This window comes from Camarhynchus parvulus, chromosome 2, assembly GCF_901933205.1.
Source record: "Camarhynchus parvulus chromosome 2, STF_HiC, whole genome shotgun sequence".
NCBI classification, from domain to species: domain Eukaryota; kingdom Metazoa; phylum Chordata; class Aves; order Passeriformes; family Thraupidae; genus Camarhynchus; species Camarhynchus parvulus.
This window is the reverse complement of record NC_044572.1, coordinates 90,282,378-90,304,406: the sequence shown is the minus strand read 5'-3', so window position 1 is coordinate 90,304,406 and position 22,029 is coordinate 90,282,378. Positions and strand designations below refer to the sequence as shown.

Here is a 22,029-nt window from a genome sequence, read left to right as displayed (position 1 = left end):
GGGCTGGCAAACAGTAAATATCTATTTCCTTTTTGCTTTAAATAGACTAAAAGGTCAAGAGAAATATATGACTGACATTTGTCCAAATAGATAGCAATAAAACTAGTTATATTGGTCCACAAGCAATCTCAGACAGAGGGATGAGCACCAAATTGGCTAGTAAAAGGCATTCCTCCATAACATTTCCTCCATAATATATTTCTTTTATGTTTTTAATCATAATAAATTGAGATAAATAGTCCTAAGTTTGCTGCTATTCTGCCATATTGCTAACAGTGGTAAAGATCAAGTTTTTATTACACATTTAAGGGATATAAAAGAAATCAAAGAAATATTTTATGGTTTTTAAGTCTATTATATGTAGGAATATTGTAGACAGTAATTTGTAGGATTCATGGTCTGCACACATGGAACATTTAGTACCATAGCAAAAGATTTCCTTTTATTCTTTTTTGCCACAGCTGTTCATCTACCTCACTGATTCAACACTGACATGTATTGGGAAACTGAACAAATAATCAGAGTGGCTACAGGCATCCCAGGACAGGCTGAGCTAGAATATTAGGGAGCCAACATTAGTGACAAGGCTCAAAAGCTACAAAAATAATGTGTCACTTCTGGCTAAATTCATCAGAGAGGTCTACACCAAAAATAACAGATGCGAGTGAGTGCTGGTTTTTTCTTAGTCCTGAACTTCATCTGATAAATTTAATCATTTCAAATATTGTATTGGCCATCAGAACCTTCTCGTAGAAGCCCGAGAGCTCCCTTATCCATCACCAGAGATTAGGGAGAGGGATTTTTTAAAATCAGCTGCATTTGAACAGCCAGATGATGTAAACATGAAAGAAACACCTTCTGTCCAAATTGCAACACTTAATTGTGAATTTGTTTTCAATTTGTTCATTATTGTGGTAGGAGTTCTTTAACTATGAGCAGTAAGGAGCCTCAGCCCTGATCTGGTATTGTGTGAATTTGGATTGGCCAAGTCTTGCAGGAAAAGTTCTGTGATCAGATTTTGTCAATGTACATCAAATATTTGCTATATATCCCCTTACAAGAGTGACAGCATTGAAATAGCCAGGTCTGGAGTGCCTATGGTACTATAGAAACAGTACAATCCACCATGGAGGACTTCCATTGTGATGAGACACTTTAGCATCTGAGATGATCTGATTTACACTCATTCCTGATAATACATTTTTCGCACATATTAAAACATCCATTGGGCTTGGAAAAGTATTCCCTGGTTCTGTTGTGTTCAGTAGAACACCAGAATGAAGCAAACTCTCAGTGCAATAGCTAAGACCTGCACACATGTCAGCAATGCTGACACATCCCCATTTAGAGCTGAACTCTCAGGTACAGCAGCATTTTGGCACCCTTGAAAACCTAAAGGCAGGACATGTCAGGTTGAAGAACATGGAGATGAAACCAGCATACTCCTGCAGGGGTTGGGATGTTCAGCTCTGGATTCATCCTCTACAATCAATTGCTCTTCATCAAACACATTTTAGAAGGGCAGATCACAGTTTTCATTTATGTAATGGTCATCATCAGTAAAATAATTTGTATCTTAATAATGACGCCTTTGTCCTGCTGGAATTTCACTGTATTGGTAAGATTGCAGAAGAATTTGAGAAATTTCAGTGCCTCAGCCCCTTAGCTACCTGCTGGGATTTCAGAGAATATTTTCTCCACATCCCTCAAATATTGTAGTTTAGGAAGAAAAGAGTCTGTTTTGGAAACAGATATCCTGAAGAAATAGTTACAAAAATGAAACCCTATTTAAGCATAACCATGGTTATGTCTGTATTTTAAAAAATTCCAGAGCTTGATCTTGGCATTAAACCGTAAGTCTAAACTTGGCAAATGGGCTGAAGTGATAAATTAAGCAGAATGAAAAGAGACCTGAGAGACCAGGCTTGATGATGTGATGTAGTTGGCATGGATTCTTACTGTTCTTTGACTGTAAATGGAATAGTGACTGTGAGAAAAAGAGTTAATATATGTCATTTTAAAATCCAATTTCATATGGAAGAGGTTGCTGCAAAGCTGGAAGGTGATGGGCAAAATAAATGAAACAGTAAGGAACTGCAAAAAGATAAACATGCACCTAACACAAGGGGCTTATTCCAAACATCTGCTTTAAAAGCTCGTATAGGGGTTGCAGGTGGGAAGGGTGGGAAGGAGTGGAGAGGGTGTTTGATGTTTTTTAGAGATTTTTTCCCCACTGTTTCAAAGAGAGATTGATTCAAAGTACCTAAGTATCAAAGTATCCAAGTTAGACATTTAAACTCCCGATGACAGATTTATAGCCTGCAGTCTCTGGGAATTCATGAAGATTCAAGAGGTCACCAATCTGAGCTGTTTGCTTCTGGCACAGGCTACAGCTACTGCAGCCACATGGTAGAATGGATGATATACTTGCTGCGATTCAGTGCTCACACATTAACTTAAAATCACTGCTGACTTTCTTTTAGGTTAATGACTTAGGTGGCACTCTATGGCAGCCAAAATGTCATTCTGCCACTTCTGGTAGCAATCTGGAGAGCCCCAATAGATATCAGGCTTGGATGTTCGGTGGCAGTAAATTGCCCAGAGTCCATCTGCCAGAGCCCAGCCGACAGCAACTGAAGTGCTTTTAAAAGGCATTTCAATGTTCTTGCAGAGCAGAAGTTACCCTGGGAGGAGTGCTAAGCTGTGCCTGACCACTGACCTCTCCCAGATGCCTGAGGCTGTGAATGAAGCTTCCATGGTAGGCACTTCAGTCTGCTCAGATCCAGAACTGAGAATCCTCCTCTGCAACTGCCTCCTCTCCTTTCAAACAGGAGAAAGACTGCATATATGGTAAGAAATATTTGTGAGTAACAGCAAACTCACCAAAAAAGAGGAGATCCTAGGATTCGTGTCAACATGGACCTGTCTCCACACAAATGCCAAAGAGAGTAAACACCTAATGCTTAGCTAAAACTAGGATGGAGAGAAATAGATGGGTTTTAGCCCTGCTCCCAGAAGTCTCTCTGCTTTCCATCACATGAATGGGCAGTATAAAACCAAAAGAAAAGAAAAAACCAAAACCATTAATGGATTAAGCTAAATAGATGACTCTAACACAATTAACCTATTGCAAATACAGATAAGGAATGCACATGAAAGAGAAGCAGAAAACTGATACATTCAAATCCAGCCCCTTCAAAGCTAATGAACAGAATGAACAGTGAAAACCTAGCACTACATGACCTGAACAGAGGCTTTGTGCAGAGCTGTATGAAGAAATAAATCTGGAATACTGGCTAGGACACAATCTTGTTTAGTATCTATGCAACAAAACCTTGGTTACGGTATCAAAACCTGATATTACGCTGTCAGTCTTCATGGAACTCAAACAGAGTATCTCTGCAAAGCATTAGCAGAACTGCTCATCCAGCCTTCCAGTTACATAATGAAGTCTATGTAATTTGCTTGTGGTTGCACAGGATCATGCTACATCAGCTTTTCCTCTAACCTCATACACCTATATAGAAAGAAATCCCACAAAATATAGCTTCATGGCACACAGACAGGAAATATGGAAGTATGTCAGGTGTCCTGCTCTTCCACACAGTGGAAGAAGAGCAGCTTTGTTATATTCAGGCTTTTTCAGCATGATTTTAGATCCAAATCTGGCAAAAAAAAAAACAAAAAACCAAACCAAAACAAAAAACACTACTTAACCATATGCTTCTCTTTAAGTATGAGTCACCTGTTGACTTCAGTATGAGTACCCATATGCTGAAGGTGTACAACACATTGAAATAGCATCTTGGTATGAAACCAAAACTAGAGACAAGATAGATCCTTCTTCTAGGGACCTCAAATGGTGTGGAGTTCATATGTGAAAGATTTACAATTGTGTTAGGATTAAAAAAAATAGAACATGGCTATTAATGTAATTAGGAAGATTAAAAAGAAAGGGATCACAAAAATGGCAAGACAACTTCTATATTCTGGGATGACTAGAAGGAGATTAATTCACAGTAATACAAAATTGGATCACTATGCCTTTTGCAGTTTGAATGCTACAGAGCACTGCTGAATTGAGGGTTGCTAAGAAAGGGGAATTTACTCTACAATTAGGATGGCCTTGTGGCTCATTACTGATGTATTCAAAATGTTCCATCTTGCTTCCTAACGTGGGCAGTGATAATTTTGATTGTCACTCAAAAATCATGCTTTTTTTGTTTGCCAGATCAAAGGGTTAGGTAACTTGCATCTTTTCTCTCTGCACAGGTATTTCTGAAATTGCCTTAATATTGTATTGGAAAATAAGTAACCCCGATTGCAGTATCTGGCACAAAAATTAGATCAGACTCTAAACAGATCAAAAATACTCAGTAATGCCAGATAACAGGGCTATGAATTGTGGGCACTTGGGCATTTTTAAATTGCATTTGATACCTTTTCCAAAAGCTATTTATAGCTTGGAGGAATATTCACTGAGCTGTGCAGTCCCAGATCTCCCACTTACATATGGTAATATTCCTGAACATTCAAACCCTTTAGCATCAGTCAAGGCCTCTTAGTGCTATTGTTCAGGAGTAAGTATGTATCAAGCATTTCACTCATGAGGTTACATAAGGATATTTTAGGCAGAGCTGAGCATAAACCACAGGTTTTTAATGAAAAAGCTGCAAACATTTTCCCTTGCTGTGCCACAGAACAATATTCCAAAAATATGTGCAATATTAGCGCTGTTTCACCTTCAGTGTCTAATGACATAGAAATACAGGGGTTTAGGAGCAGGTGATTTGTTAGACTGACTGGAAGACTAAGATAAATTTAATTATGAGCTCATCATCAGGTTTGAAAAGACAGCAAACACTTCAACTAATGCATAGAAAAAAAATTCTGAGTTAAACTCAATTTTGTTATGTACTTAAGACAACTTGAGACAAATGGATAATTAGCACTAATGGCTAAACCAGGTGTTTTTATCACTTCCTTGTTCCTGGATTATGGAAGGCAAGCCAAGCACCAAATACCTAATGTACTATCACAGCATCATTTATGACTGTACTTCCTATGAGGTGCTGTGCTATGGTTCTCCCTACAGCACTAAAGGAAAACATTTGTTCTGAATATCAGAAGGGTCCAAAAGTGGAAAAACGATTTATGTCTCAGGATATAAGGCACATAAATGCAAGATTGACCAAAAAGTAGCTTAAGTGTAGCTCAAGCATTGCTCTAAAATTTGATTACCTGATGATAGATATTGTGGTCTTTTAAAGTTTATTTATAAGCAAAACTAAACTAGCATTTCTCCTTTGAAGAAGAACACTGCCTCTGTATAATATCTACTGCACTGCACTGTTCATTAGGATGCTGGAGCCATTCTTGCTTAGAAGACTCACAAGGTGATGTTGGCTGTCAGATCCAGTGCTCCTGTCCACCAGCATGGTCTGCGTGCTCACTGGAAAGTTAGGGTGCACAAATTGTTATGACTGAAAGGTCTGTTATCTCCAGAGGAAGTTCCTTCTCCCTTTTGGTTTTAGTGTTTGCAGACCACTGTCAGAGAAAAGATTGCCTTAATCCCAATCTGGAAACATAAAGTTTTATTCATCAAAGCTACCAGCTGGTATTCTTTTATAATTCTAAAATTATAGGAAAGAAGGTCATCTTTGAGGAAATCTGTAAATTTGAAAAGCCAAAAATCTGTAAAATAATTAACAGTTAATGCATAATGCAGGTCACAGCATTAGATAACAGGGAGAGCTGCTCTCAGTACTTTGGGATTCTGCACTAGCAAGGACATCATCCTACCCCGCTTTCAGAGCAGTACTAAAAAAAGATTAGATTTTCACTACAGCAACTCTACCCTGCCATGTATTGGGAAAACCTTCAGCTCTCTGAAGGACTCAAGTCCTGTTTCCAGCCTTCATCTCTGGTCTCCCCAGTAAACCAGATTATTCTACATGGTTATACTGGCAGTACACACTTGACTGCCCTTCTCTCCTCAGTGCAGTCAGGAACCTCAATGAATGCTGAAAATCAGCCTGTTATGAAATTACTTTCATAGTTCTTCCTTAATTCCCACTGACATCTTGATCAGTCTCAGGAAGGATGAATTTGTATATCCAGACTTTCTCAGAAACTGCTAGAAGTACATGTGGGGAAGTAAACTTTCTCCTTCCACAAAAACAGTCCAGAAGATTTCTTTACATCCAAATTCCACTAACAGACAGATTCAGAGCTTGTGAAAACAACAGACCTCATAAAAACAGCTTTGAGAAGACTAATTAACTAGTTTTATGGTATAAAATTTGTGTTTTCTTGATATATAATCTATTTTAATTAACCATGAAGTAGAATGTTAATTACTGTTGTCGTTTCATTTTAGACAGTCATATCAGTTTTAGAATGGACTTCACTGGATGTTATTGAAAACACATTTCAAAATCAAACATGTGACAAATTAAAGTGTTTTAAATAAGCACCATTCAAATTCAATTCTGCAAGTAGGTGGGAAAATAGTTTTGGTCTGCAGCCTGATGCTGGATGCCATGTCACTGTAAGGAAAAGCCTTTGTGGCAAGGAGATTAGCAGACACAGTGCTTTACTTTTCCACACAACCAGAATTTTTACAGTAGACACAGATTGCACAGACATAGTCTGGACGGGCAAAAAGAAGCAGGGCATTTCTAGACAGGAAGCTTCCCTCAAGAATTTTGGAATATTTTCTTGTACTAGCACATGCAGTTTCTTATCTGCACTTTGCAGCTGTCTAGCAGACACTAATGAGAGATTTCACGTTCGTACCAATTACTTGAAATATTTAATGTCCTTCTTAAGGTGCATTTACACATCAAAGAAATGACTCAGTCCAAGCATGCCACAACGCTGCAGAGGAAAAGAAAATGTCCCCACTTTGTGCTGAAAGAGAAATGACTTTGAGTTCTCCTGCAGCTAAGGCTACATCATCAGTTTTATTTTAGATCTTCATTTTCAGAGGTTGATAACCTAGGGCAAAAGTGCTGTATCTGTACAATTCTGGGTAGACAGTATATCAGGTAAACACCAAAGTCATACCCTCCTTAGCCAGTTAGGGACATTTTTAGGCAGGCACCCAGACAGGATCCTAAGAAAAACTTGGGCACAACAATAGTAAAAGGTGTTTTGTGTAATTAATAGGCAGCTGGATTCTGAACCAAAATAACCCATCCTATCTTATGTAACCTGGGTGTTGTAGCCAGTGCTCTAAGGTCTAAGACAAATCACTAAAATTCTCTGTCCATAAACACACCCTTCTGGAAATAATAAATTGTTTTCTTTTTTTGGTTTTGTCAGAACTCCTTCAATAACATTTGCAAAATGCTTCTGTGAGGAACACTGGGTGTTAATTAGCCTTTTGTTATTCAAGAAAACAATTACTGAAACAATAGGTTTCAATTGGTGAAAAAACTATAAAACATGTAACTTAGATTGCTAGTGATGTGTTGCTGTGGTGGTGGCCACTAACTTATGTAGTGAGCAGCATATTATAAGATTTTTTAGTTTTGGGGTTTTATTAACTGCTGGAAAATATATTGAGCCATCTCTACCATTGTCTACATGAACCCAAAGAAGGCTGGGCTTATTAAGTGAAAAGATCCCATTAAATGCATATTGATCTCATTTCTGTACTACTATCTTACTAAAAAATTTCAGCTCAGGGTGGTTGGTTACAGTAATGTGAGGACTAAGCCACCTCTGCCTGAGCCCATCTACAGGTCCAGTATTTCTGGTTGGTGAGGAAGGATATGATGCCCTCTGAAGGCAGCACATCAGCAGGGTGCTGAGGGGCGAGCTCACTGGGTCTGAGTGAAACACCAGGCCCTGCCTGGAGCACCCTCCCTTCCCTGTGCCACGAGGCGACCTCCATCTTCCCTTTTCCATCCAAAGAAAGTGGTGTTATTGCCAGAGACTGCTGCTCACAGAGACATCTTACCCTCAGTACATAAGCATTATCTGAATTTAGCCTCACTTCCTCTAAGCTCTTATTAGATCTGTCTCTGGTAAGGAAACATCTTTAGCTGTTAAATCAAATAACATTTTCCTAGCACATGCATTTAAATGGCTGCAGTTGGTTCTCAGCCTACTGTTTCATGCTATTTGTATTTTAGTTTTTTAAAGAAATGTAAATCAGCATTGAGAATAAATTTTTGCCTTAAAATATCCATAATAATAATTGTAACCATTTTTTCTTTAGAATACTAATATAAAGAAATACATTCACAGCTATGAAGCATACTGCCCATATGTAGAGAATGTTTATAAATAATATCAAGATTTTAAAATCAGTAATTGTCTCCCATTTTTTCCACTGCTTAGAGAATTTAAAATTTTTGGCTTTTGAAAATTAAAAATAAAAGTGTTAGTCTTTGATAAACAGTATTGTTTGAGCTAAAATGAAACCAAACTTCCGGCATTTTATTTTTATAGCAGTTAAAATTCAAAATAATACCACAAGGTTATGTGGTCTACACTAAAACTGACAGGGTTTTTTTAGCAAAACACATACTCATCATTCCATTTAAAAAAATAATTGCTGAATTTGAAAGAGTTAGTTTGCTATTATTAGCACAGGCAGTCTTTGATTTGTAGGTTAGAGGAAAAAAATGGTCCCTTAGACACCATTAGCAAAAATCTGCTTCATGTTTAATCCTTTCTTCAGCTGGTACTCCCTTTGACCAGGAACTATTAATCTTTGTGGCTTTTTCATTCCTAGGAAAAATTAGCTTTTAGTACTCATCCTCCTTTTAATTTTTTTTTTGGTAAAGATGGCTGAAACGGTTCAGAGGTACCCTTTAACTTTTGTTACTGTGTGGTCAAGTATGGTTCCATGCAGAGAATGGAGAAATTCAGTTAACCTCCTAGAAAATATTTGTATTTTCATTCAGAACCCAGCAATTACACTGTCAAAATAACATTTAAATATCTGCAGAAAATTGCGCAATTTCACAAGTACGTGTGTGGGGTGGTGGGGTGCAGAAGAAGGAAAATCTGCTAAAAGAGGTTACTGAGATGACGAAATCCTGGGAGCTCAAAAGAAGCAGGAACACAGCCATCACTGGTCTTCAGTAAGGCAAGGGAGCTGAACACTTTCAAGTGACCCTCTTGCAAGTTCAGCAGGAATGGACACAGGACACTGCAGCCATAAGTCAGGCACAGATTGCTGCAGCAAAGGAATAAACCTTCACTATGGGTACACAACAGCTTGATGTGTGTGTTTGTGAGTCAGTGAAAATTTCACACCATCTTCTGAAGAGTGCGGTATCGCCTGTCACAGAAAATTAAAATTGTTCGAATTAATAACGTACTTCTTAATGGTTTTATAGAAAAATTTGTAGCAAATTTCGAGGTGATATAAGATTGTGAAGTGTTAGTTTACCCACAAAAGGAAAGCAGACTCAAGGTAATTGCAGAGGATGGTTAAGGACATGAAATACAGTGGGATACAAAGGAAAACTATCCTCAGGATACCTGTAATACCAATGCCCATGAAAGTTCTGCAGGTCAGAAACTCATAATGTTAATACTAGAACTCTGAAGACAATGGATTGGATAATGAGTGGATAAAGGTTTTTAGTAAAATATTAACAAAATATTCATCCCTCTACTTGTTTAAATGGGGACAATAGACTTCCAGAAGAGTCACAATGGGAACTTCCACATATGGTTCTCCCTGTTCAGAACCACAACAGTGGATGAAATAGGAAGTGCAGTGTAACAAGAGAAAGGATGCTAAGATGGACAGGACTGTAGTAATGAATCTAGGAAAAAAACATAATTAGCACAGTTGTATGACATGTGTCCTGGATACCTGCCTGCAAGAATTTAAAAGGAATATACTTCAAGAAAGTGAGTTTTAAAAATATCTATATTAATAGTATGTCTAAAAGCTGTTTAAAAGTAAACTATAACAAGGGAAGATGCAGACTGCTGAGAGCAGACACTTTATGAGAAGTGACACGTCTCCAGCTGTGGAGTGGTCTGGGAGGATGTTTGACACTGTGTGGGGTCAGCGTTGCCATCTTTGACATTTCCGAGGACCAGCATGAAGAGGAAAGCCCCAGCACACTGAGGGAGCAGAGGTGGGAAGGGACAATTAACAAGTCCACCATGGCTCAACAAGAAAACAGCATTTCAGTCAGGGAATTCAGCATCCTGGAGCTCATTGGCTTGTCCAAGTAGCTTATCCAAGGGCAGCCCAGACCTGCTCTGCCTTTTGCCAGCCTGCCTGATTACTGAGCTGAGGACTGGACACTCTGTGTGCAGAAATGGACTGAGTGAAGTCATTTAGCATGAAAGTGCATTTCTGCAAGGCCCAATAGATGAAAGAGATGATTTAAGTGCTTTCTGTCAATGGCAGATTAAAAGATTAAAATTAAAATTGTAAAGTTCACTTGTGCAAGAGGATGCAGACACAGTGTGAGACCTGGCATTGTGGTGTCTGACTTTGAAGTGGTTGGCATTTTCTTTTGAAGTGCAATCCACCAAGATGTGCCAGCTGCTTGCACTCTCCTCAGCACTCTTCTGAATGAGATTTAAAGCAGCAGCACGCTGAGCAGTGAGCCACTACTCCAAGTACCAAACTAATAAGAGAGGTATGTCTGAAATCACACCCTCCTTTGGCTTTGGACTCCTAGAAAGGGAAGAGTTATGCTAGATAGTCACACACCTGAGTTTCTCCAGTAGAGAAAACCAGCTTCCAAGCTTCAGGCCAAATCTGTGGAGAGTTTAATCCAATGTTTTTGGACTGGGACACCTGGATAGTGCAGCTGTAGGAACCCCCCAGCTGCATAATGCATGTCTTGTTGAGGGCACAGGGAACTGCAGATGTTGAGATGCTGAGCTACCATCACACCTACAGTCCCAGAAACTACAGTCCCACACCTACAGCTGCAGAAACTGCTGCTGGTCTGAACAGAAACCATCTTGGTTGTGCTGAGCTACAAGGAGAAAGAGAAAGGCAGCACAGTACAAAAGGGAGGCTGATGGGGCACACCCCAGGTGGAGTGGGTGAACCAAGAACAGTTCCTTTACTTTTTAACCAAGCTATGCTTTCAGATGGACTTATACTGCTTGTATGTATCAGACCTGCTCTTACAGCTAGGTACTAATCAAATGCCTAAAGAGGGATACGAGGAGGAAGGCCTGAGACACAGCATGGTGGTGAACATCCACTTGCATGGAGTATGCCCAGGTGCAGAATTTCAGGTATGAGGGAACTAACCAGTGAAACCTAAGTGTCTGCAGACCAAGGGGAAGTGATTTCTAAACAAAGTATAAATACTGCTAAATTTCCCAAGAAAAAGTACGAGTCTTTTTCTGCTCAGAAGATGAAACTTGAAAATAGGAAAGGACAGAACTGAAGGAAATACCAAACAAACAATGAAAGAAAATTTTGATTTTTTCCTTAAATATCAGAGGTGCAAACTATGGTGTAATTTACATGTGAACTGTGAATTAGACAAATATACTAGGTACACGGGCTGTATAGAGGACACCAGAGCCCTCCCTCAAAGGCTGCAAAGCAAATAATGTAACATTAAAAGAGTATGACAAAACATAGAGTGAAGGCAAAAGCGTAAGATAAAGTATTTGCAAAAATACCCCTATTTTGGTTAAGACAGCGCTTCAGAAAACTGGTACAGGATTATTTGCCACTGAGGAAAGTCCTGCATGCACTGACAGAATACTATTACTGCTTTATAAGAGATTAGCCTATTAAAAAACCTCAACCACACACTGAAATACATGTGTTTCACTCAAGGTAAGAAATTGTAAGTTGTAGATGCCATTCATTCACTTTTGCCAGTTACCATAACCAGGCAGCACCACTGCTGCTCTTCTTTGTCTATATTTTTCCTAGTTCTCACTTCTGTGCTCCCAACTGTGCACCAAAAACCAGAAAGGCACTGTCCTTCTCATTATATTCCAGGATCTTAACAATAAAATGGAAGTAAAAAAATAAGGAAAGGAATTCAGTTTAATGGCAGAATGGCATAGGTGATGTTTGGCAGATTCTGTTTTAGTATACAATGCTACTACATACACTTCATGTACAACTCCCCCTGCCCTATAAAAGACCAATAACGTTGTGAAGTAGTATTTTAAGGATAGGACTTTTATCTATGTGAAAGATTACAGGTGGGATTTGGATTCCTGCAACAGCTTGACTATTGCAGCAAGCTTGCCATTGACGGGTACACCTTGTTCTTAGTTGAAAAGTCATGATTTAAAATCTAAATCCAAGCACTGCTCAAACCCTCACCACTGAAATCAGGTAGAAGCTTAATGATTTATTAGTTCATGCAAACGATGATGCAGAAGACACAAAACCAATACCCCAGAAGAATGGAGAGCACTATTAACAAAACCACTTACATTTGCAACAGCAAAGGATGGGCCCTTTCCCTTCCAGGTTAGACTTGTAGGTCAGGAACTATTTCTGTCTTTGGTGAGAGGCTTTTCATCTCAGCCTACTGAATGTTGCTGACAAACACTGACCTTGCTTGACCATGGTCATTAACTGTGTTCACCACAACAGATTTAACAGCACTTCTGTTTTATGCTGCTTTCTCTGACACATTTCTTCCTGGCTTCTCACTCAGGCCTGGCTCAGGATTTCTCTTTGCCAGGGTGAAGTCTCAGTAACAAATTTTCCCAAATGTCGTTTGATTTTTTCCTTTTTTTTCCCCCCAATCCATGACCTGGCTTGGCTTGCTAAAGGGAAGAAGCGCAGCAGCGTGCCAAGTCTGACAGTTCCCCCCAGCTACAGAAGTAGACATGGCTCTTTCAAAATGTATTAGAGTGCCAAGGCGACAATTAAGAACAGGAAAAGAAGGCAAAACAGTCACCTGGATTCTAGTTTCTGAGCATGCAGTGTGGTATAAAACAATTCATGTCCCAGGTTTGGACAGAAAAAAACAGAAAAGAGAGCTGCTTGTGGGAAAATACAAATGTTAGCTTCTCTTGCATTCATAATTACACAGCAGAGTTATCCAGGTAATTCAGCTTTTTCACAGTGTGAATTTTCCATGTTTCTCAACTCAATTAAATTATTAGACACAGTTGTGCAAAATTTCACACTAAAGGGAGTGTACGTGTTTGCTTGATACTGTGAACAGCTAAGTTTGATAAAAGGAAAATATGCAGCAGCAATAGAGGAAACTTGAGTAAAGGGAAGAAGATAAGCATTACAAAATGTAATACCCTAAAATATCACTTATTCACTATTGTTGGGATGAGCAGATAACAGTGAGAAGTGGAAATTCTGTATTCCAGGGAAGAAAAACTTTTTCTTACGTGTCAGATGTTTGTACTCTAACAGTAAAAACATACATGTTAATGGAGAGAATGGAGCTAAAACTGTCAAAGGTGGTTGACTCTGAAAATGTACAATCTGTGTGTCACTTCCAAAACTAGAATATTTTTTGGAGAACAAACCACTCTTGATTGCCTCTCAGGAGAGCCTTGCCAGTGAGAAGTCTCAAGTGAATGATGATCTTCTCCCATTCAGTACTGAAGATGAAATCGATAGCCCATTCTTTAACAGTTAATAATAACCTTTATATAACAGCAGTTTTTTTAAAAGAGACAAGAATATTTATAAAAAATCTGATTTATCACACATTGAGAATATGCTTTGCCTGCAGAAGCCATCTGTCTACGCACTTCACAGCTCTGTTTTCTGTGGGAGATAGGCTGTCATATGAGACATTTCTTTCTGCTGTTTATTTTGGGATTCTCAGTTTAAAGGAGATAAGATATTTTGTATTTTGGGTTTTTTTTCAGCACAAGAAGACATATTTGAAGGCTGACACATGAATCAAGGGTTAAGGTGTTAAGCTTGTATAAAAGTTTAAGTTGAAGTGATGATTGGGTCAGACAACTGTCAATGGCTGGAAGAGCTTTCAGGTGAGGTGCCTCAGAGAAGGGTAATGGTAGGGTTTGAATCTGACTGAACCATTGCACTGAGCAGAGCAGTCTGGAAAACAAGTGCTTTGTTTGCTCCAACACCAAAAAATGCACTTTTGATGCTGCAATTATGGCAAGGGTGACCTTTTATAATTCTCTCTGAATACAAGCATTTTTTGCATGTATGAACATTTATGCTGGAGTTCTATTAAGAATATGCATTGTTAATTAGCCAAAGATTAATTTCTTTTCTTAGCTTTTTATTTCTATTTTATTTTTTAAGATTTAAAAATTATGTGAGGAGAGTGACTTCCCAGTAATAGGTGCACATCTTTTATGCCTCATTGTTGACTACATCGAGTTACACACTGAAGGCAAGTGAAAAAGAAAATATAGTTTCAGAGGTTGATAAAGACTTGATCTGTATTGGACATAGATATTTCAGCAACAAAACAGGGGATATGTCTTACAGCTTTTTTTTTTTTTAATATGGTCAACTTCAAAACTCCACCAGTCAGGAAGAACAGTGGCAATGATCCTAATAATTTTTCTGTAGAACCACAGTATGGAACACTCAGCTGGGCAAAATTGGTGCATGCAGAGGTACAGTCGCAGAAAAGGAAGTACTCTAGTTAACCAAGAACAGGTATATCCTCAGCAGAGGAGAGAAAAACAAACATCTTTCCTTGAAAGAGGAAGCTTCCAATGGCAAAATCTGAGTTAAGAGATGTAGTAGGTTAAAAATGAATGAATAAAGAGGAAAGGAGTAATCTGGAAAGAAGGCAGCTAAAAGAATGGAAAGAGAAAATGAGAGAGGCACCCAGGGAATGAGGGGGAGTAAAGAAGAACATTTAAACACTTATTTGGATCAGTTCACAGACACTAATTTCTGCAATATTTTCTCATCAGTTTCAACAGGAATTAGGGAACTTAGGGTTGTACTTGAGTTCTATTTCTGTTAGACATGCAACTGTGTCCAGCACAACAAAAAAAAAATATTGCAGGATTTGGTTTTTTCAAAATAAACAGGAATGCTGGGCTGACAGGTCCAGAGGAAAACAATCCTGCTCACATAAGCAATAAAATGGTTTATGTGTGTTTCCTGTGGGTTCAGTTGGAAAGTCTGTGCAGATGTGGTGAATACACACCTCACTGCTCCTTTAGTGGCTGTATTTTTTTGGAATAGAAGTTCATTTAGAACAAGCTGGATCTGGGAGGGAAGCAAGAAATAACAGACAATTCTGGTGCAATTTTATCAGATACTTAAAATACAAAAGGAGTAGATGTATGTTGAGATGGATGGAAATGTACTCTGTAAGTGTCATGAAGTGAAGAAAGGCTTGGAAACCAACATCCTTTCAGAACTTATTTACACAAAATCCATAGTTCCTTCAGTTTAGTGACAGGGGTTTTTTTATCATTATTTTTTCCACTAAAAGAAGCAAACAAAATCCAGGAAAGTTTCAGATTTCACCTTCCTTCATGGTCAAATCAAATAATCAATCCAAAAGGCCAAATTACCTTTTCTGAGAAGTTTAACAAGAGACTCATTACATTGCCTCACCAAAGTCCACAACCACAGAGAACCTGACTCGGGAGCAGATGTTGTTATGGCAACAGTGAAAGAGCCAAACCTTTGATTACATGCCTGAGGAGAAGGTGCTTAGGAGGGAAACAGGGGAGGGGGGGGAGCAGATAGGAGACATCTGAACTGAAAGTTGCCAGGGTGCATAATAAATTGCTGAATGGGTGAATTAAAAAAAAAAATAAATAAAATAAAAAAAATGGGAAGAGCATGACCCCAAGCTAGACCTCTTACAATAAAAGCGCTTTGTGGAAAATTAAAAAAACCCTGTAGCATATTAATATCGTGTATAAGAAGTCATCTACAAGTCATCTCAAAACACTTTCTCAGGACAGCATCTATTTTGGCCTCAGATGAACTACAGCACACAGCCTGGGGAATTTCTGACAGGAGCAGTGACCAGTTGGAGCTCCTGCACTGAGTGCCATTGCACTTGCTTTACACTACAGGAAGCAATTCAGCAGATACATCTACAATCAGAGGAATTTTGAGGCAAAAATTATGTCAGTATATACCCAGTGTACTTTATGGCTAGGTAATGCAAAATAAACACTTAGCAAAGTTAGCAAAAGTTTATCTGCTAATTCTAGTGTCCCAGCCAGGAGACCTACAGGTCTAATTTATCATTATTGCTATAATGATAAATGAAAAGAAGAAAAAATATATACTTTTTCTTGCCAAAATATGGACATGCAAAAAATGCTTTTCAAAATTTAAAAAAGTCACAATACACAGTAGTGTATTCTTATTTTCAATTTCCAATATTGCTGGATATTGGGAAGAAGTCCTGATAACAGACATATGTTGCATGAAAACAAAAAGCAAGGGAAGAAAAAGATGGATTTGTAGCTTTCCTAAACAAAACTCTCTGATAATTTTTATTACTCATAGTTTTTCAGCAGGAAGTGATATCACTTACTGCTCCTTATTCCATCAGAATTACCCCTGGGGTACCTCAGGGTTAGCCTGATAAATGGTCATCCCTACAAACCCAACAGTTCTCTGCAAAACTAAGAGAGGAGATCAGAGTGACTGCAGCAGTTCAGCTGTACCAGCCAAAACACAAAAAATAGGTCACATGAGGGGATACTGTTATTCTGTAGCTTGAGGACCTTGGAGCCATTATCTTGAGATAAGTCACTCTTTCTGGCGTTATAAAGTGAATTACTTTAAACCCAAATTTCATGTAAGTCCATAAGGAATCAGTAGAACACTGGTTTTCACTGAGTCTACAGTCTGTATTTGATGATCCATATAATTTTCCATTACTGCGGTTCTTAGTGGGTTTTGAGTTCTTAACATCTTCTTAATAAATTAGTTGGTCTGCTTGCCAGTTTCCTAATGCTTTTCCTTATAATACATTACAATCTCTGATAAACAGCCTCTCATTGGAGTTTTCCCAGTAGTTACTGACTTTACAACATGCTACCTTAATATTATGGCCTTCTGCAACAGTATTTTATCCTTGGAGCACTGAAGTAACACTCTTTCACCTGTACCATCTCCATGGAATATTTATTTTCTTTGATGACAAGCAATACAATTAAAAAAAAAAACAAAACAAAACAAAAAACAAAACAAAACAAAAAAAAAAAAAAGAAAAGAAGGGAAAAAAGCGAAAAAGAAAATAAAACCCCCACTACCACTCCCTAAATAATCTCCAATATCTTAATGCAGAATCTGGTGGTAAAATGAATACTGCACGTGTTCAGAAAAGCCACAGTTGAGGCAGTGAGCACATGGTGGTAGCTGTGCACAATAGCTTGCAGAGTCAGGGCCTGAATCAGCAGTGTGACTGGTAAGAAAAAAAGGCAGAGACAAAAAAATCTGTGATATGTGCTGTGATGAGCTGTTTCACGAGACACAGATGACAACATGACATTCTGTACTCTGGTTGTTAAGAACAGAAAATTCAACCAGTATTTTTACCTTACTTTTTTCAAATACTAAATATTAGGTACAATAAACTTCACTATTTCTGCTATGTTAATGATGTATTTCATTTCACATCACAGTGATTCTTCACTGAGTCTCTAGGACAAATATCTGTGAACAGTGAATACTCTCTTTTTAAAATATAAGTAAAAATTACACTGAAATTCACTTGTGTGTAGGACAGCCATCTATGCCTCAGTTACCTCTTAAAACAAGACTTAAATGATGTTACTGGTCTTAATACCCTCTGTGTCCATAATGTATTTCAGGAAGCATTAAATGGTGTTATTGTTTAAAAATGATACTAGTAATAAATATAAGATAATAGGGAAAATTTAAAGATATTAAAAATTATGCTAAATACTAATCCAGAGAGTACTGCATTCAGATACATGCTTCTGTTATTTTTTCAGGCATTCAATGAAGTGAGCAATAGTTTCTGTTTTATTTCATAGCAATTTACCTTGTTCAGCTCCTCATTCCCTTAAGAAACTACTTGTAGGCTTCATTACTTGATTTCTTCTGCTCCTCTGCCTTTGGCTCCATGGAAACCAAGGTAAAATTAGTAGCAGAGAGGAAATCCCAAGTAGCCCTGAGGTAAACTCTTAGGAAATCCACCTTTTTTATTTTACAGAATCAAAGAATCACAGACTGGCTGTGGTAGCAGGGATCTCCAGAAGTCATCTTTTTCAACCCACTTGCTCAAGCAGAGCTACCTATAGCAGGTTTTCCAGGACAATATCCAGGCAGCTTTTGAACATCTCCAAGGGTCAGAATACCTCCTCCGTGTCTCTGGGCAGCCTGTGCCACTGCTCAGCCAGCCTCAGAGTGAAAATGTGTTTCCTGAATGTTCAGAAAAAACCTCCTGTGTTTCAAGTTGTTCCCACTGCCTCTGGTCCTGTCACTGAGTGCCTTTTAAAAGTGCCTGGCTCCATCCTCTTTGTTCCTCCCTTTCAGGTATTTATTTACATAGCTGTATGTATGTCATGTGTTACATATACATATATATGTATATCATATATACTTACACATAGTCCCAGCTCTCTCAGCCTTTTCTCATAGGAGAAATGCTCCAGTCTCTTAATCTTGTGGCCCTTCATTGGACTCTCCTAAGTGTCCTTGTCTCTCCTGTATTGGGGAGCCCAGAACTGGACACAGCAGTCCAGGTGTGGCCTCACCAGTGGCAAGCAGAGGGGAAGGATCCTCCTTTCACCTGCTGTCAGTGCTTTGTCTAATGCAGCCCAGGGTTCCACTGGCCACCTTTATGGCAAGGGCACATTTGTGGTCCACGTTTGATGTGGTGTCTTCCAGAACCCATGGTCCTTTCCTGCTGAGCTACTTCCACCTGGTCAGCCCCCAGTGCACTCAGGCTTGTTTCTCCCTGGGTGAAAGACTTGGCATTTCTCTTTGTTGAATTGCCTGAGATTCCTGTCAGTTCATTGCTCCTGACTTTAAGGAACCTCTGGATGGCAGCACAATCCCCTTATGTACTGGCCATCCCCGTTACACACCACCAGGAACCCTGCTGAGGGTACCCTCTGCTCCATCATCCTGATCATCAGGGAAGATGTTGAACAGGGCTGGACCCAGGAGCGAGCCCAGGGTACACCACTGCCTCCTGGCCTCCAGCTGGACTTTGTGCCGCTGATCACCACCTTCTGGTCTCAGCCATTCGGCTTCAATCCACTGTCTCCTCACCATCAGCTGCAGTTTCTCTATGGAAATGGCAAACAGTGTCAAATGCCCTACTAAAGTTGAGGTATAGTATCCACTGCTCCTACCCTCCTTATTTAAAAGGAGGATGTTTGACTGAATCTGTGGTTTGATGATGTAACTAGCTCTCTCTCAGCATTTATGTGCAGTGCACATTTCTAATACACTTGAGTGTGACAGCCAGTGCTTGGAGAGTCACCAAAACTAGACAAGTATTGGTAGCTACATTGTTGAGAGCACTTGGCCAGAACGCATCTGAAAAACAACAAAATGAAAGAAGCAAAGCTGGGAGAAATATAACTATCACCACTTGCACAGGTTAGGATGGAAAATATGATTTAATCAACAGATTTTAAACTTCTCTCTGGTGTATGAAACTACTGTGAAAAGCTCTGTGGTTGTCATGATTTCACTGCCATATAATGACATAAGGGGAAAACTTTTAAGCATGCAGTTGCAGGGAACAGTCTGAAATTTCTGTCCTTTTCATTATCAGGCCATGAGCTAATTAGTCAGAACAAGCAGGAAAACTTGCCTCATGGCATATTAATTCACAATTCATATTCATGGGGGTTCCTACTCATCCCCTCAAGCTTCCTGGACTGCCTACTGAGAGGCAGCATGGTTTGCCCTCCAGTACTGCCCTGCAGAAAAGTGGGTATAGCACCACTTACTGTGTTTTGAAGTCTAATTAGCTGTTTGCAAAAAGAAGTGAGGTTGGCAGATGAAAAGTGCTTCAGAAATGCAAAATATTATTATTACTATTAATAATAATAATGAAGCACATGCACCAAATAATTATCATAGCAAAAAAACCCCACTGATACCTTTATAAGGTTGAGAAAATACCTTCTTTTCCTTCAGCAAAACCCCTTGAATATCATTATTCTTGTTTTTTAACAGATACTGTTAATGATACACCTGGCATTAAATGTTGTATATAAGCTAGGTAACTTTTCTAAATGGAGAAAATAATACAGCTAATGTTTTAAAAACAAGTCCATATTAGGTTAACAAATAATGAATGTTAATCAGGAGATTTTCCAGATTTTCAAGTACTGAATTGGCTGATCTCTTGAAAAACATGACCTATTTTTAAACACTGATCTTGAAAATGCTCTACTTACAGTCTTATGTTCAAAGTATTAGACTGCAAGGTTTGGAACAATCTAAATAATTGATGATCTCCTAATCAAAAGGGACATACATCAAAGTGAAAAAGCTACAGTTCTGTTCATTGAAAGAGTTAGGAAAACATGGAGGAAAAGAAAAAGGAATGTTGAGACTAAAAATGTGAGCAAACAGTAATCAAATTACTACCAAAAGATTTTTTAGAGACCACTCCTATCATAAATCCCACAAATTGTTTATGATGAATAATTCCACTGACAACATCTGGTAAAAACTGAATCCCAAAGAAAACTAAATTTTCACAAGTTATACTTTTTATCTCATTACATTGATAGACCCAAATCTAGGTATTCAAATACCTAATAGACAAGATTACAATCCTCCAATCTGTACCACCTAGAGTGAATGATTTTGTGACAGGTAACCTGATAGCTTGGAAAATGGTAGCTTGTCTGCATAATAAACATCACTGGCTTAATTTTTAGAAGTAAAATATGTCAGTTAAAATGGTGAAAAAATTGCAGAATTAGATAAAGGTTTTACATTAATAACTGTATAGCAGCCAGAGTTCTAATGTGAATGAAATGGCTGTAAGTTAGGTCAAAATCAATTTAGAAATGTCACAGAGTATGCCCATCTTAGGATTCACCTTTACTTTAATTCTCTCAGCTTTGTATGTGATTCACTTAAATCTCAGCAACAATGGCAGTAAATTTCCTTCTAATGTTACACAAAAGGAAAATTGTATCTGTGACACCTAGGGGAAATATGGGCTCTGAGAAACCTGTCTTGTGAAAGATGTCCGTCCTCATGGCAGGGTTTTGGAACTAGATGATCTTTAAAGTCCCCTCCAACCTCCCCCTCCTCCATTCTATGGTTCTATGATTTCTAACACAGAAGAATATTGACATCACTTCACCATAGAGCATTCTAAATAGATCTTTTAAGGCTACAGTTTTCTTTTAATTTATGTTTACAAACTTCACTAAAATAGTCCTAACTTGTAAAACACTCCAAACCCTACCATTTTAATGGCTATACTTCACTAATCTTTTAAAAATAATCTATTCAGCTACCACTTTGTAGTCTGTGTTAATGACAATAAAATAATTATCTTGGTATTTTCTTTATAGATGTTTCTTAGTTATGCCCAGGCACATGCATTTTCAGTGGTAGGCATGTATTTTTTGCCTTGGTTTCTTTCTTTGCTGGCCTGTGGGACTCTGATTCAAAAGAATAATCTTCTCCTCTTGCCTTTCTTCTTTAGGTCACCCTCACCTTCACTCCTCTATCTCATGTTTTTTTCCAAGCAAGAACAATGGAAAAAGGACATCTCATTTTCCCATATCACCATATTATTTATAGGCAGTCTTATTATTCTGAAAGATTAAAAGATTCAGAATCATCCTAACATCAAATTATTTTTAAAATGCTAATATTAGGCTTCAATTTGTTATAAGTGTTAAATCTAACATTATAAAAGAAACTAAATTTTTGTCCTTTCTAGAGCTTTTATGCAAAGTTTCAGTAAGGGTCTGTAATCAGTGAGCTGTACATGGTGCAAACAAATGATGGAGAGTCTATCAGGTGGGTTCTAGGAGTGCAAGTTAACAGACAGAACAGTTATCAGACACCTGATAGCTGTTGATCTATAGATGAGATAGATCAAAACCAGAGAAAAGGGAGTCTTGATGGCACAATTCCTACACCCTAAGACAAACACA

The 22,029-nt window shown here is 38.4% G+C and overlaps 1 protein-coding gene across 1 annotated transcript in view; it reads right to left on the bottom strand.

Moving 5' to 3' along the window:
- The window catches only part of GABBR2 (gamma-aminobutyric acid type B receptor subunit 2), a 457,140-nt gene that overhangs the window by 89,257 nt on the left and 345,854 nt on the right, over nucleotides 1-22,029 (bottom strand). The window lies entirely within an intron of this gene.